The sequence below is a fragment of the Salvelinus sp. IW2-2015 genome, linkage group LG27 (genome assembly GCF_002910315.2).
Source record: "Salvelinus sp. IW2-2015 linkage group LG27, ASM291031v2, whole genome shotgun sequence".
Lineage (NCBI taxonomy): Eukaryota > Metazoa > Chordata > Actinopteri > Salmoniformes > Salmonidae > Salvelinus > Salvelinus sp. IW2-2015.
Window position 1 is genome coordinate 14,249,929 of NC_036867.1, and position 15,758 is coordinate 14,265,686.

Genomic DNA, 15,758 nt, shown 5'->3' on the forward strand with positions numbered 1-15,758 from the left:
TGACCATCTGTGTCAGGATGATGTAAAAAGACAAGGGGGTGAGGATCAGAGATTCTGTCAGAGTGAAGAGATGGATTAATGAAAGAGCGAGACAAGGGGGGGATGGGACAGAGAGCAAAAGGCAGAGATTGGGAGTAGGGGATTGGGAGATGAGCGATAGAGAGAAAGAGAAATTGGGAGTGAGGGATTGGGAGAGGGTGAGCCAGAAAATGAGATAAAGACAGGCAGAGAGTGAGGGAGGGAAAGATATGTGAGAGATGGAGGGGGAGGGCAGCCGGCTGCCGGGAGCATGTGCTGCTATCAGACTTATGAGGACACTGAGTCAGGGAAAAGGCCAGACTGACTCGGAGCGGAAACAGCGGCAGGACTGTTTGCGTCTGTGTTCCAGAGTCTGGCAGAGCTGACAGAGACAGACAAGCCCTGGGCTCCCATTCATTCCCCCTCAGATTAGCAGGGAGTACGCATTGACACAGCACTGAGATGACTGCTCAACCCAGAATACAACCAAAGAACAGTTAGTCACACACCGCAGCTCAAAGCCTGAGCTAAACACACACAAGCTAACTTATCCCAATCTCTTTCCCCCTGATGGACAGATAACACCAAAGAGGCAAAAGAACATAGGTATTGGTCAAACCTGTTCTTTACAGATACTGGTGGGCATCCTGCTGGTCTCTACAGAGACCGAAGAATTTTGAGCAGTAGAAAGAACATCAGTTACTATGACACCAAACAGCTACACATCTGGTGTAGCATGCTATTTCGTTTTGGGTGTCCTGTATTAAAGTTACTAGTTAAGTCTTCATAAGCAGTCAAGTTATGATTGAATGAACTATTAACGTATTGTTAAATAGTAATTACATAGTAGTAGCGCATTAGACATTTTCATAGGCGCATTTTCACGAAATGAAAAAGCTCACACAGTTATAAATGGACTAAAAATGGCCTCTTTCGCCACGGTTAATCAACAAGCCGACACCCAATCAACTGCCAAAAATAAACAGCCCAGATGACAGCAGCCTGCCACATTGGTATCCTTCCAGGCTGCTTCGGCCCAAGTGAGGTTGCAACACAGTGTGACCACACAATGCGCTTTTAATATCACTGTTATGTTCCTGGCTAGAGCAAACCATTATCTGAGGTGTACTGTACTATCCATTTCATCGTTAAAACATTATTGTAAACACTGTTGGCTTTGTCCACAACACAACCAGCTGTGAGGTTCCAATACTCTCCTACTCGAAGTACGGAGAGGCCTAATCGAGAGGGGCTGCAGTGGGGAGATCTCTCTCTCTCTTTGTTCTACTCCTACTCAGTGAGGTATGATAAACTGATTATGGAGCAATACAGGGCAGGAAGTAGGAACACAGTGCTCTGACATAGTGACCCTAATGGAGAGCCAGGGCTGGCTGGGAATTCTCAGCTAAACCCTGTCTACTGGGGCTACACAGGGACTCATGTTTGGGAGCTGTTGTATATTTTCTCTGGGTGTTACGAAACAGTTAGGCCCCTGTGCTGGACTTGGCTCCCGGAGTGTTTGGTGGAGGGGCTGGGTGGAGGGGCTGGGTGTTCAGTCATGGTAGGGTGAAACTAGTAAACAGCCTGTGATTGGCTGCCGAAGGGAGGTGGGTTAAGCGTGGGGAAGAGGTCGGTGGGTTCACGTCAAAACAACACAAACATCTACGTTGATGTTTTGCTGATCAGACAGATTATCAGATAACAGAGGTAATTTCGGTAAATCTGTCTGGAAGGCTTTCTGTTGTTTGGAATATCTATTTAGTCTGATAGATTTACTACATGCTTGTTTATTTACATTATCTGTACCAGTCCATTTCCTGACACTAATAAACAAGGAAACTGGTCAGCTACATTTTAGACAGCTTTCAGCTTTCAGTTATGTTAGTATGGATAAAAAAATAGATCATGATCTCTCGCAAGTTGATYAAGAAAAGACGATGTCGATAACAACATGAATTTTTATATTGCTTGCAGTTCAGGAGGAGTAGATCCTACCTCTATCTACAGGAATCCACAGACAGTCAGCCACAGGTAAGCCTTGGCGAGTGACTGTCTGAGCTCAAGTGATCAGCACAGATTACCCGCAATCCTCCGGCCCGGGGCGTTACCCCTAGGCCACACCGTTAATACACACTGTCCGTATGAGGTCAGGGGCTGTGCGTCCCCCGCGGACGTTGGTCTCCGACCCGCAGAGCTATGTCACAACGGGACACAGACTATCGCGTCTCAGGACTATGATTTATACATTATAGTAGYCATAAATAGGCTTGTGGAGGCCCATCTCCGGCTCCACTCCAAACCCTACGTGAGGGCTGCCTCCCAAATGACAATCTAGTCCCRATAGCGCATTACTTTTGACCAGAACCATATGGCTATGGGCCCTGMTCAATAGTAGTGCACCAAAAGGGAAGCGGGTGCCATTTGGGACGAAGTCCGGTTGACTAAAGATCTGATCTCAGACCTCCCTGGACATAACCTGATTACAGATACACTCCCTGGGAAACCCACCACTAGAGCCATCCCCAGTACACACAGAATGAGGAGGAGTAAAAACTCATTCACATGTGGCACAAGGCCAGCATATTGTCTCTGTGTGTGTGTTAGAGACAGGGTGCTAGAATTAGTGGGCTGAGTCAGACAGAGAGGAGATAATGGAGGGAGGCTTAGGGGAGAGTTGGAAGGGAGGATGTTAAGGCCCTCTACAATGTGTCAGCTCGTCACTATCTATGGCCCTGCAGTGGGCGTCTCTGTCTCTGTACTGACCTGTAGTCTCACTGTAGCAGAGAACAAATGAAAGAGTGCCGTTGTCTGAGGGAGAAACAATGTAAGCGTGTGGGTCCTGACAATAACAAAGCACTCAGTCTCCCCACTCATGTTTCTCTTGCTCTCCGCCTCCTCCTACACCAATTTGAATACCAGATGACGAATCAGAGTAGGCCTACCGCACGACTACATTTAGTTACGTCAACTTAACATGAATGGTAGACTTGATACAGACCATTGTGACTGCTGCAGCCAGAGAATCTGCATTACACCACACTGTGTGGCGCTGCCGTACAGTAGAGTATSTACATGAGGGAGTCTGTTTCCATGGTTTTCTGCCTTCTCTCTCTGACGGTTGGCTGGGACCAAAGCAGAGCCACATCAAAGAAGTACCTCGACTCCTTTGCTACGGAGATGACTGTTGATGTGTGGCACACAGAGCAGTGATTCCCAACGCCCTGGCAATGCAGATATAGAAGAACGGGTGGAGAGGTAGAGGAAGTTTGGCACTCTTTTTGTTCTGTGATTCACTGGTTTTCCAACTAACAATTCCAGTGATATTCTTTACTTTGAACAAATATGAAATAGTTTGTAATAATACAAAATGACTTCCATCACAACACTGCAAACCAAGGAATAACTTGAATGACATATGGAAAGTAAAACCATTTCCTAACATTGAATTTGMCATCGCTTAGCTCAAGTCTCATTGTAAAGCTCATGTTCCTTCAAGAGAAAYGGCCCATTGCCAGGACCCACTACCAATTACCAAGACCCCCTGCCTTACTCGGTGACCTTCACAATCTGGACAGGTCARTGCGAATTTAGTCTAATGGCCCCGTCCAAATAGAAGACTCTGTCCCTTTCAACTTCACGAAGAGATGTTATGGAGATAAGCTGACATCAAGTTTCACTTGTTCATTTCCTTAAGAGGCCATGTCAAGAATGGAATGTAGGAGAGCAAGGCAGGCTGGGAGATCTTAAGTCCTGAGTCAGTAGTACCAAAGCTGTACCAAAACACAGAGCCGTTATTACACTCAAAACACACTGTATGACGGAGGAAGCCRTGTTGATGTTGCCTGGAGAGCTTGAGTGGGAAGTGGAGACCATAAGATTCCTAATCATTCCCCAAATGGAAAACGGTCTATTTGTAACACCACTCAAATCAACAATTTGAAAACACACAACTTCATATGTGCTTGGACTTGCAATAACATGTTGCAAGAATGTTGCCTTTCTGAGTTCTTTAAAAGGTTCCCAGAACATTTTATTAAGTTGTGGGTAKATTACAAGAGATAGGTTCCCAAAACACAAAATATGCACAGTTGTGATGACATTCATACAATGTTTAAATTAGGTTGCACAGGACATTCCCTTAATGTTGTAAGAATGAAATATGTCCGTTTTTAGGACTGACATATTTGCATATTTGTTTTAGGTTGAAAAAATATTCCATTGATGTTCACGCAATATACATTTMAACTTGTCTTGGAGGTCTTCAGAACAAAATATATTTAACAACATTTRCAGCATGCAAATTTGTAGTTCTTTAAAGTATAAGAAAGCAGATTGGAAAACACCCRCATTATGTTTCTCTCAAGATTTGAGYACTGTATTGTAGGTGARATAGAGACACAATGCATTTTTATTTCATTCACAAGACATTTAATCATACAAACACAACCATAATTTTGACACGTCATATGTTGACAATCTGCACGTGGGGTTTGAACCTGCGACATTTGGTTCCCAAGCCAGGTCTTTAATCCTCTGCACCACTAGGGAAGCTCTCGTATATATCTTKTTTTTTCAGTATATAGCCATGGCATTATGGTCAATCAGGAATTCCATGCTTCCTTTTTTAACCTTCTTAGACATAAGTAACCCAGGACAATACTGGTAACTCGGTTATTCACCATCACTTCCCCCATCCTCTTTATATACGGCATACTTCCGGGTCCATATTTACAAAGTATCCAAGACTATGAGTGCCGATCTAAGATCAGTTTTGCTTTTCTGATCATGACCATATAAAGTGTCTCAAAGTAAGAATTATATTGGGAGCGTTTGACAGTCGACCGTTTTTGTGTTTTGGGAACATATCTTTTGCGATGTCCCCACAATGTTCCCACCAGACTCTTCCCTAAACCCTAATGAAACATTCTGGGAACCATTAAAGAACAGACGAAATGTGCTCTGGGAACGTTCTTGTAACATCAGGTGAATGTTTTTTTTGCACCCTAAAAGAAACATTCTGGAATCATCTGCATCATTCCCTCTCTTTGTCCGCTGTCTCCAGTGTGTTGCGCTTCCTTTAGTACCAGGGTGACAAGATTACACTAGCCACATTGTCCTTGTTCCCCTTGTCTGCCTTGTGACAAAGCTCCGTATTTAGAGCGCCAGTGGGGAGAGAGATGACTAAAACACAATCACATTCTAGAAGTTAAAAGTCATCTGGTCTATGATGTGATAAGCATTAGAACGAGTGTTGAACAGCCTCTTTATATAAGCTAATCTGCTCAGTCTGGTGAAAAGGATTCTTTGATCTCATCTCCACCTCTAAAAGAGATGTGGGTGTCTTCGTTTTCGCATATGATGTGTGTGCTTGTGTGTGTGTGTGTGTGTGTGTGTCTGAACATACCCGTGTGTGTGTGCTATTGCCTCTCACCTCTGGTTTATTCATGCGAAGGCCTTCCTTTCCATTCTAACACTGTAACCTCAGTGCTCTACTGCTCACTAGACACATCCAGAACAGAGCACACCAATCTACGCAGCTTTTACTGCGGCCAAGAGGAAAATACTCAATAAAAAGAAGGGTTGTAATCTAGTTGATTCCTTTTCAGGGTAGACCTCTTGAGTTTGGACTGAAGAGATCAGGTGCTCTTAATTGATTGCAATCATCTAAGCCGACAAAAAGAGCATGGACCTAAACACAAACACTCTCGCACTCACAAACAGTCTGGCTAYAGTAGACTGCCAGTACAGTATATGGATTTGCGAATCATGTTCACAATTGATGATTGTGTCTGATGTGGCATACACATTAACCCCTTATCTGATGAAGTTATTCGAATTTTTTAAATTATAGTCTCTATGTTGCTCTGAGATCCATCCTTCCCTGTGACTCGACCATATTGGGSATGATGAATTGGTGGTACCAGATAAGCACCTTAGTCACCAGCACCAGGGCATGTGATAGAAACACAACTGTCATCAAGAGACAATTTACAGAGAATAGGCTATAGGCATAACCTACTACAGACAGAAAACACCCCGCCTTATCACAGAGAAAACCTATAACCATGCTTGGATTTCTTTGTGGAAGGCCATCGTGACAGGGACATTGCTCTTTTGTACAAGGGAGAGATACCGGTTGGCCTATGTACTATTAAGACTAAACTAGGTGTTGATAATGAGGCCTAGGCTATGTGCTCGAAGAGGCGAKGCGAGAGGGATAACTGGGCCCAAAATRTGTCTTCTCCAGCAGGTGGCGTTAATTTATTTATTTTTCACTCACCAAAGAAGGAGTTTTTGTATGGAGGTCAATGAGAGAGTGTCGAATTTGGTCGACAAAACATGTAATGGCTTATTTGCTACGTGTGATTTATTGGATCMAATAGAAGTMTTGTAATGCTTAGGTTGTTACGAGTGTWCTGACATAAGTAGGCCACCTGACATCCCGGCAACTTTTAGAAAAAACACTTTATATSGGAAATTGTGCCTGTTGTTCACACGCATATCTGCCCTRTCATTGGRTWGAATGYTCCCACCTGATCTTGCCTCCTCCCGACTGCCTTCCATTTTTAAAGCGGCCACTTGAGTATCTGGTCAATTTAATGGATAATCTGTGGTGCTCGTCAAGACTCCAAAATGGAGGTTTCGGTTGTCCTATGTGCTTTAATCAAGGATTCCATTTAGATTCCACAGACAAAACTAGGTGTTGATGATGATTAYGCTTCTGTTTGTGCTCGTCAAGTCTCAAAAATTGAGGTTTAGATTGTTGCTCCTGCTGTGACAACTCAAGGGTAATGAGCCTGACTCTTTGAGCACATGTCGCTTTTAATGAAGCAAACATTTCCCAAATCAAAGGGGTTTCATCGTTCCAGCCCCCACAGGATTCCCYTATACCAAGTAATAGTGATAGTCATTCCGAGTCTTTTCGGTGAGCCGGATCTTTTGGCTCTATTCACCTAAAAMAGACGTTTATTAGGCTCCCAAATGGCTCTTTGTTCAGAAGTCCTTAAATGTATGAAAAACAGTACATTTCTAATGTAATGCCGAAAAAAGTTGGCTATCATTATGAAGGATTGTGAAATGTGATATCTGACGATTGTGAAAAACGTCCCTGACGAAATTAAATTGCTTGCAAAAAATAAAATCTGATTTTGTTTTTACACATAGCAAAAGAGCGTGGATAGAATGAGGCTCTCTCCCCACTAGCTACTGTTCCCGCAGTGAAGAATGACCATCTCCAGAGAATCTTTTATAACTGATCTACAGATAATCGTTATCTGGAGCAACAAAAAAAAGACTGTATGCAAATCAGGGTGCCAAATGAAAGGCTCTTTSACAGATGCGATTCAGTTCTCGATGTTCACCAAAAAGGTCTGTTKAAAAAAAGCTGTTCGCGAACGACCCATCACTTCCAAGCACAATGGGAGATCTAAATATACGAAGTCTGGAGTGGATTATTGCACACAAAATCAAAGTTTATTGGTCGCATACACAGATTTGCAGATTTTATCGCAGGTGCAGCGAAATGCTTACATTTCTGTGTCACCAGAGGATTTTAGCTCCACATAAATTATTAGACTGTATTAGTGATTTAAATACTTGGATGGCTCACAACTTCCTCCAGCTAAAGAGACAAGATCGAGGTACTTATTATTGGAACCAAAGCACAGAGAGAGAWTCGGGCAGTACATTTTAATTCACGGTTAAYGATACAACACCAGGTAAAAAACCTTGGTGTCATTTTAGATTCRGAACTAAATTTCGAATCACCCATTAGGAATGTGACCAAAATAGCTTTTTACCAGCTGAGGAACATTAACATGGTGCAGCCGTTTCTATCTCAGGCTGATACAGAGTCTCATCCATGCTTTTATTACAATCAGGCTTGGTTACTGTAATGCTCTCCTGTCTGGTCTACCCAAGAAAGCCATTGGTCAATTCCAAAACATGCAGAATTATGCAGCAAGGTGACTGACCAAGACCAGACAGAGAGCACACATTACACCAGTTTTAAGGTCTCTGCACTGGCTGCCTGTGAGTTTAAGAATACATTTTAAGATTCTTCTATTGGTTTTTAAATCAATCAACGATTGTGCACCCCAATACATATCAGACATGCTTTTAAGTTAAGTACCCAGTAAGTCCCTCCAGTCCTCTGTCACTGGCCTTTTAACTATCCCAAAGCCTAGGACCAAGAGGCATGGAGAGGCAGCCTTTAGTTATGTGGTTCTCTGTCACGGGTTCGCGCGCTCAGTTCACCGCGTATCCAAAAGGTCCCGAGAACTTGCCAGGCACTTCTGGTTGTTTTTAAACAAGTACAGAGACTTTAAACTGGTGTAAGATGTTCTCTCTGTCTGGTCTGGGTCAGTAACTGATCAACTGCTGCATTCTGTATGTTTACAGTACAGGGATTGAGAAGACGAGACCGTTAAACTGCGTGTTAATGTCTGCTCTGGCTCTCGACTGGTCTGGGTCAGGGCAAGCGACACTGCAGCATTCTGTTATGTTTTACACGTTGACCAGACAATATAATCGTCACATGATATAAAGACCCTTCATCTGTTAGATTATTACCTGTCTTGCAAGGTGCTTTAAACACTGTTAAAAGATATACTTAACCGTAACATAACTTCTGTCCCAAACGCAAACCGAACACTTATTGCCGACGCTTGTGAGTCAACACTTCATTAGGTTCATATCTTTAAGAGAGGGCAAGCGGCATGGTAAAGCGTGTAGCCAACGCCGGGTTGTAGTTCCATAGCGAAGTAGATGGCTGGTGGCGATTGATCGCTGCTGGAGGTGAAAACTATGAGACATTCTAATTGCTTAAAGGATAGGGAGGAAGACGTTTTACGTAGCTCCTGAAATTCGTGTAGTGTACTCACTATGCGAACTCAGATGGTAAACTTCTCTTTTAGTCAAAAACATGGCGACACTTCTTTTCCTGCCTAACTATTTTCACCATCGGACGGACACATATTTTCACGCCATTTCGATACAGGCTAGAGGATTTTCGTAAGATTTCCTAAGGAGAGTAATTCTATCGCTAACCGCTTTTCCTAAAGATATAAAGAGTAATTAAGATCAAATTCTCCTAACCTGCTAACGAAACAGTCATTGCGTATTTAAGTTATTGTGTAAATAGTGTTTTGTCTGCCACAGACACCTACAGCCTCAACACACCCAAACTGTCCTGTCTGATAGACAACTAACGCAGCAGACGACAAGAACTACATTTCCTGCACTCGTTTTTGAACCCTGCACCTGAAATCGCCCCGTTTCTTTCTTGTTAATATTAATGTTCAGAATAATAAAATAGCCTACAGGCTAAATAATGAAGGATAATATTGTGGCGTACTGTCGTTATCAATGAAACACTGGTGATTGCATATCCACGCTAGATTCCCAAAACACGCAGGCCCGCCGAGGTCGGAAAGGTGCATTCACAATATGTCACTAACACAAACGCTATAGATCTGAAGCTCCAAGGTAAGCTCATACTCTGTAACTTGAGCTGAATAAACTCACTCTTGGAGTTAGAAAAAGTAAACACCAAACAAGTCCGAAAGGCTATTTTGTCAACGAACAGAGATGTAAGCACACGACGCAAGATCTGTTCAGAAAATAACTGGAGAAAAGGGCTCGCGCTGGTACGTCTTACACACTTATACTTTTCACTTTCACCTTACAGTATTCTAGTTGAATATCATCTCTCAGCAGTATCATGACTCCATCTAGGTTCTGATATGGACATTACTTCATATGTCAAATGTCCTAAAACAATAGGAGCAAGAATGTGAACTTGAAATAATCCGATCCGCACCACTAACAAGTGGGCGACCCGTATACAGGCAGATACTGCTAAAAACAGAGGACGTAATCAGAAGCCCACCTTTAGCATAACAAAAATATAGGAGTTTTTTTTTGTCCTGTGCTGTTTTGCCTCTTGGGAAGGTTTCCCACGGTGGGCGCCTAACGCTCATTCCTTTCTAACGATAAAGGCGGTTTTAAGCGCGGCGAACTTCCGCATCTCCGTGTAGAGCGCGTCACTCTGGACCCTGGTTCGGATCAGGCTGTATAACACCGGCATGTGATTGGGAGTCCTATAGGAATGCCTACAATGGCCCAGTGTCATCCGTGGTTTTGCCGGGGGTAGGCCGTCATTGTAAATAGAATTTTTGGTCTTACTGACTTGCCTAGTTAAACAAAGGTTAATAAAAACATTTTAACAAAGTAAATGTTATTTTGGCATTAATACGTGTTCCACATGAGGTTTGGCAAACAATGTAAACGAAATAAGTAGGTGTAATTAATATTTCAACTTTCGATATGAAATTGTCTCAAGAACATTTTAATCATATAACATTAATGTGACCTCTTTCAACCTGTCATTTGTGGACTAGCTAGTCCAGAATGTGTGACAAGTAATGGCAGAAATTAACTAATTATTAGCTAATTTTAAACATAACCCATTTGTTTCCCTAAATTAACCCTTTAATTATTTAGACATGGTGAAGTCATACTCGTTTCCTTGAACCGTTCAGCCATATTGATGACTATAAGAGAAGACACGTTTTAACGACTCTTGAATCTTGTGTGTCTCTTCACACCTTCAGGAGTGGTAAAGCTTATCTTTGTTTATCAGTTCAAAAACTCGAATGGCGACAATTCCAATCTTCGCGTGCCTAAACCAATTTTCACGCTCGGACGACACAACTATTTTACGCCACGTCGACTTCGATACAGCTAAGATTTTCGTAACCATATTTAAGTATAGGAAGGTGAATAGTTCCAGATCCACTTTTCCTAACCTATAAAATATATCTCAACTCGCCAAATCTCCTAACCTGCTACGAAAAGAGTCATTGCCGTATCCCTTTGTTCAGTTATTGTGTAAATAGTGTGTTTGTCTGCCGCATCAACCGACACCCTAGCAGGTCACCCAGAAACGGTCCGGTTTTCAGATGCGACTACCCATCTGTCTGATCAGAAGACAACTACGCAGCAACGACAATGACATCTACATTTCCTGCACTCGCTATTTGAGGCACCTAGAACCTTCGAAATTCTCGCCCGTTTCTTTCTTGTTATATTTATGTTCAGATAATAGTATAGATGCCTTAGAGCAGTGGCAAGATAATGAAGGAATAATGTTGGTGGCCGACATGTGTCTTCAATGAGACACACCTTTGATGAAACAGCAATAACACACAAAGACACACAGGAGCCATGAGTCTCGTAAGTGTCGAAAGGAGTTCTTCATTTTCACTAACAGAAAGCATAGGCTCCTTTGGACTACAAAGAGTCATAGACAGATGGTTTGTGCGAACTGGGTGAAAATCACACTATTTAGGAAGTTTTAGAACACATAAAACACCAAAACAGTGCGGAGAGAGGATGTAACACGACGTCTGTTTTTTCCAGAAATAACGGAGAAAGGGTGGTTGGAGTTTCACACTTTACTTTCACTTTTCACTACAGGTCTTCTAGTTGCATGTATCATCTCGCGTTCTAGTTCCATCTAGTGTGCTGATATGGACTTTAACTTTGTGTCAGATGTCCTAAAAAAGCACATACAGAAAAAAAAATAGAATGAACAAGGGTAGCGATTAGTGTTATATTGTTGTGTGTGATCATTTATGTTGGTTAATACAACCACGCAAAAGAAGACACTTGTTTGAAAGTTCTTGCCAATGTTTAAGGGGTTTATGAAAGTATCATCCTGACTTTTAACATAAGTGCCTTTTTGTATTGTAGTGCATTGACGGATCAAAGTATGGGACTAAATTCCCGTACAAAAATCAAAAGCGAGAAACCAATGTTTTTCTTGGTAGGAACACAACCTACCTGGCACAGTCAGCCAGACAGGCTAAACAACTTTTTTTCTGAATATAGACCTACCCCTGAATATAGGCACCTATACCCTTGGAAGATTAGGCTACCTTGTGATGAGTACGGCCTACCCCTGATATAGATCTACCCCTGATCATAGGCCTACCCTGATGATAGGCCTACCCCTGAATAGATCTACTAAGCCCTGATATAGACCTACACCCAGCTCCAGTTGCACAAGAAAATAGATAATAAGAGCCTATTCCTTTATTCCACCTGAGTATAGATCTACCTGATATAGGTCCTAATACACGGCATGAGATGTACTTTAATGCAGCTGGTGGCCACACCAGATACTGATGTATACTAGATATTGATTTTGAAACCCCCCTTTGTTGTTCAGGGACACATGATTCCATTTCTTGTTAGTCACATGTCTTGGAACTTGTTCAGTTTATGTCTCAGTTGTTGAATCTTGTTATGTCCATACAAATATTTAACACTGTTAAGTGTTAGCTGAAAATAAACAGACAGTTGACAGTGAGAGGATGTTTATTTTTTTTGCTGTAGTTTATATATATATATATATAATATAATACAGTGCAATCGGAAAGTATCCAGACCCCTTGTCCTTTCCCCCAAAATGTACAGTTTTATTCTAAAATGGATTAAATAGTTTATTTCCCTCAATCTCTACACACAATGAACCGACTCATGATTATACAGGAAGCGCCTAACCCCTGATAATAACAGGTTTTTCCTTTATTCTCTTTTTCCTGTATTATTTAGGCCTTATTTTGTTTTTTTTAGAAATTTTGTCTGTACAATGCTACTCTTAAAAATTCAAATACAGCACTAATAGATATTATAGGAGGCCACACAAATACATATAACATGTACATACAGTATCAGACTCTTGACTCAGTACTTGTGTTGAAAATACGCATCTAAACCCTCGGCCCCTTGGATTTATAGACCCTAACCCCTGATATATGGCTACACGACCGTATCCGATCGGCTCCTATCCACCCTTCCGTTTTTCGTGGTGGCGTAGAGAAGGTGATTACGAAGCCTGAGTGAATCTTTCTTGGTTGGATATATGAAAACAGCACAGAGCTTGGCAAACCACCCTGCCGATGTGGGTGGGGGGAGGGGGGTAACTGATTACGGCCTTAACCCTGTTATAGGATTACACAGAGCCTTTTTCCTTGACTCTCATTAGACAATTCTTCTTTTTTTCTCTTTTTTTTATTTTTTCCTCCTCCCTTTATCTTGGCATGATATAGCTCCAGGTAGGTACTATATCCCAGAAGAAAATGACAAAACAAAAGCAGATTTGTTCAGGTTGGGCCTGGGGTGCGCGTCGCTTCATACAAACAGAACACAGTGATTCTTTTTCTCCGGTCTCTCCATGGAGATTGTTTCGATTTGGGGTTCCTAAGACGAGTCCAAGCCTTCTGGTGGGACAACTCAGGACATCTTGGATTTGTCCTTGAAGCCCTCGATGCGATTGCTGCTACTGCTGATGCTGCCGAAAGACGATGATTAGAGCGGGGCATCCATATGGCCTGCATTGGCCTTACGCGGTATTACTCATTCTGCTCGCCCTTGTGGGTGGGGGGGGGGTTCGGTTTTTGGTTATTTGTGTCAGCTGGTTGGGATAGAAGTGAAGCAGCCTTTTTGCGCCCCGCTGTGGTGTGGTTAACAGCGATCGTCTGATGGTTCTACTTGTCCTGATTCGGTCGACTGGGCAGCGCTCCTGTCTGGACCGCAGGTTTCATCAATAGGATCTCGTTCTGTACTTTTGCTCCATTTCATCTTTCCCTTGATCCTCGACTAGTCTCGCACCCAGCTCCCCTGCGCTGAAAAAACATCCTCACCTTGATGTAGGTTGTAATCTTGCAGAAAAGCACGGAGGCAATGGTATGCGCCACCACGGCACGTCGCAGCTACTTAGGCGTAGGGGGTGCGGATGGTCTTGTTAACACATTTGCTCATTTTTTCTTGCTATCCCTTACCTGTGATTTTTTTGATTCGGATTGTGTTTGTTTTTTTGATTTTTTTTGATTTCGCCAGTTTTCTCCCTCCCTCCCCACTCACCCTCACCTTTCCAGAACACTGACCAGCCCTTCTTGGACAATTTTTCCGAGAAAACGCAAAGAAGTTCAATCTTGGGTTTCATCATCAGACCAGAGAATTTGTTTCTCATGGTGTGAGAGCGTCCTTTTTTAAAGGGTGCCTTAATTGGGGCAATACATTAAGCCAGTAGTATGATCATGCCTAGCTTTTGGCTGTTTTCTATGGAGGATGGCTTCCCTCTGTCACTCTCCTATACCATAAAGGCCGAGTGCTGCTGAGTATTGATGCTTGTCCCTTCCTGTAGGCCTATCCTGCCTAAGGTTCCACCCCCCTAGCTCACGAAGACTCTCTGGTGGAGGATCTGTCACTAACTGAGGTGACTATCGGGTTCTTGGTCACTCCTGGATGTGCATACAGGGGGGCACCCCTTTCTTGCCACTGTGATTGCTCAGTTTGGCCGTGCGCCAGCTCTAGAAGAGTTTGGTGGTTCAAACTTCTTTAATTTAGAATGATGGAGACCACTGTTGTTTTGGGGACTTTCAAAGCTGCTGACATTTTTTTGTACCCTTCCCCAGATCTGTGCAGACATTTTTTGGTACCCTTCCCCAGATCTTGCCTCGACACAGTCCTGTCTCGGAGCTTACGACAATTCCTTCGACCTCAAGGCTTGATTTTCTCTGACATGCACTGTCAACTATACAACCGTTCAAAAGTTTGGGGTCACTTAGACATGTCCTTGTTTTTGAAAGAAAATCTATTTTTTTGTCCATTAAAATAACATCAATTTATAAGAAATACAGCGTAGATATTGTTAATGTTGTAAATGTCTACATAGGGTTCAGACATCCTTTCAAAGCACTCTATGGCTACAGACGTGTAGTCATTTAGGCAGGTTATCTTGGTGTTCTTGGTACAGGGACTATGGTGGTCTGACTATGGTGGTCTATTAAAGACTCGGCCAGGGACAGGTTGAAAATGTCAGTGAAGACACTTGCCAGTTTGTCGCGCATGCTGGCGAGTATACGTCCTGGTAATCCGTCTGGCCTGCCCTTGTGAATGTTGACCTGCTTAATGGGCTTATCCACATCGGCTACAGCGAGCGTGATCACACAGTCATCCGGAACAGCTGGTGCTCTCATGCATGCTTCAGTGTTGCTTGCCTCGAAGCGCAAATAGAAAGTAATTTAGCTGCGCCTAGTAGGCTTGTGTCAATGGGCAGCTCGCGGCTGGGCTTCCCTTTGTCACTTTAATAATGGGAATTGATGGAAATTATGTAAAAAATGTATCACTGCCACTTTAAACAATGCCACTTAATATAATGTTTACATACCATCATTCTCATCTCATATGTGTATATGTATATACTGTATCCTATATCATATCTACATCTTTCTGCCATCTTTATGTAATACATGTATACTAGCCACTTTAAACTATGCCACTTTAATGTTTACATACCCTACATTACTCATCTCATATGTATAGACTGACACTATACCTACTACTGCATTTGCCTATCGTTCTGTACCATCACTCATTCATATATCTTTATGTACATATTCTTTATCCCTTTACACTTGTTGTGTATAAGGTATAGTTTGGAATTGTTAGGTTAGATTACTTGTTGGTTATTACTGCATTGTCGGAACTAGAAGCACAAGCATTTCGCTACACTCGCATTAACATCTGCTACATGTGTATGTGACAAATACATTTGATTTGATTTGATGCCGTAATAGTTTGCAAGCCCTGCAACATCTGATGTGCATCGGAGCCGATGTAGTAGGATTCAATCTTAGTCTGTATTTATGCTTTGCTGTTTGATGTTCGTG

The 15,758-nt window shown here is 42.5% G+C and overlaps 1 protein-coding gene across 1 annotated transcript in view; it reads right to left on the minus strand.

Annotated features, from left to right (window-relative positions):
* Positions 1 to 15,758, minus strand: part of LOC111953594 (nuclear receptor-binding protein 2) — a 53,158-nt gene that overhangs the window by 14,864 nt on the left and 22,536 nt on the right. The window lies entirely within an intron of this gene.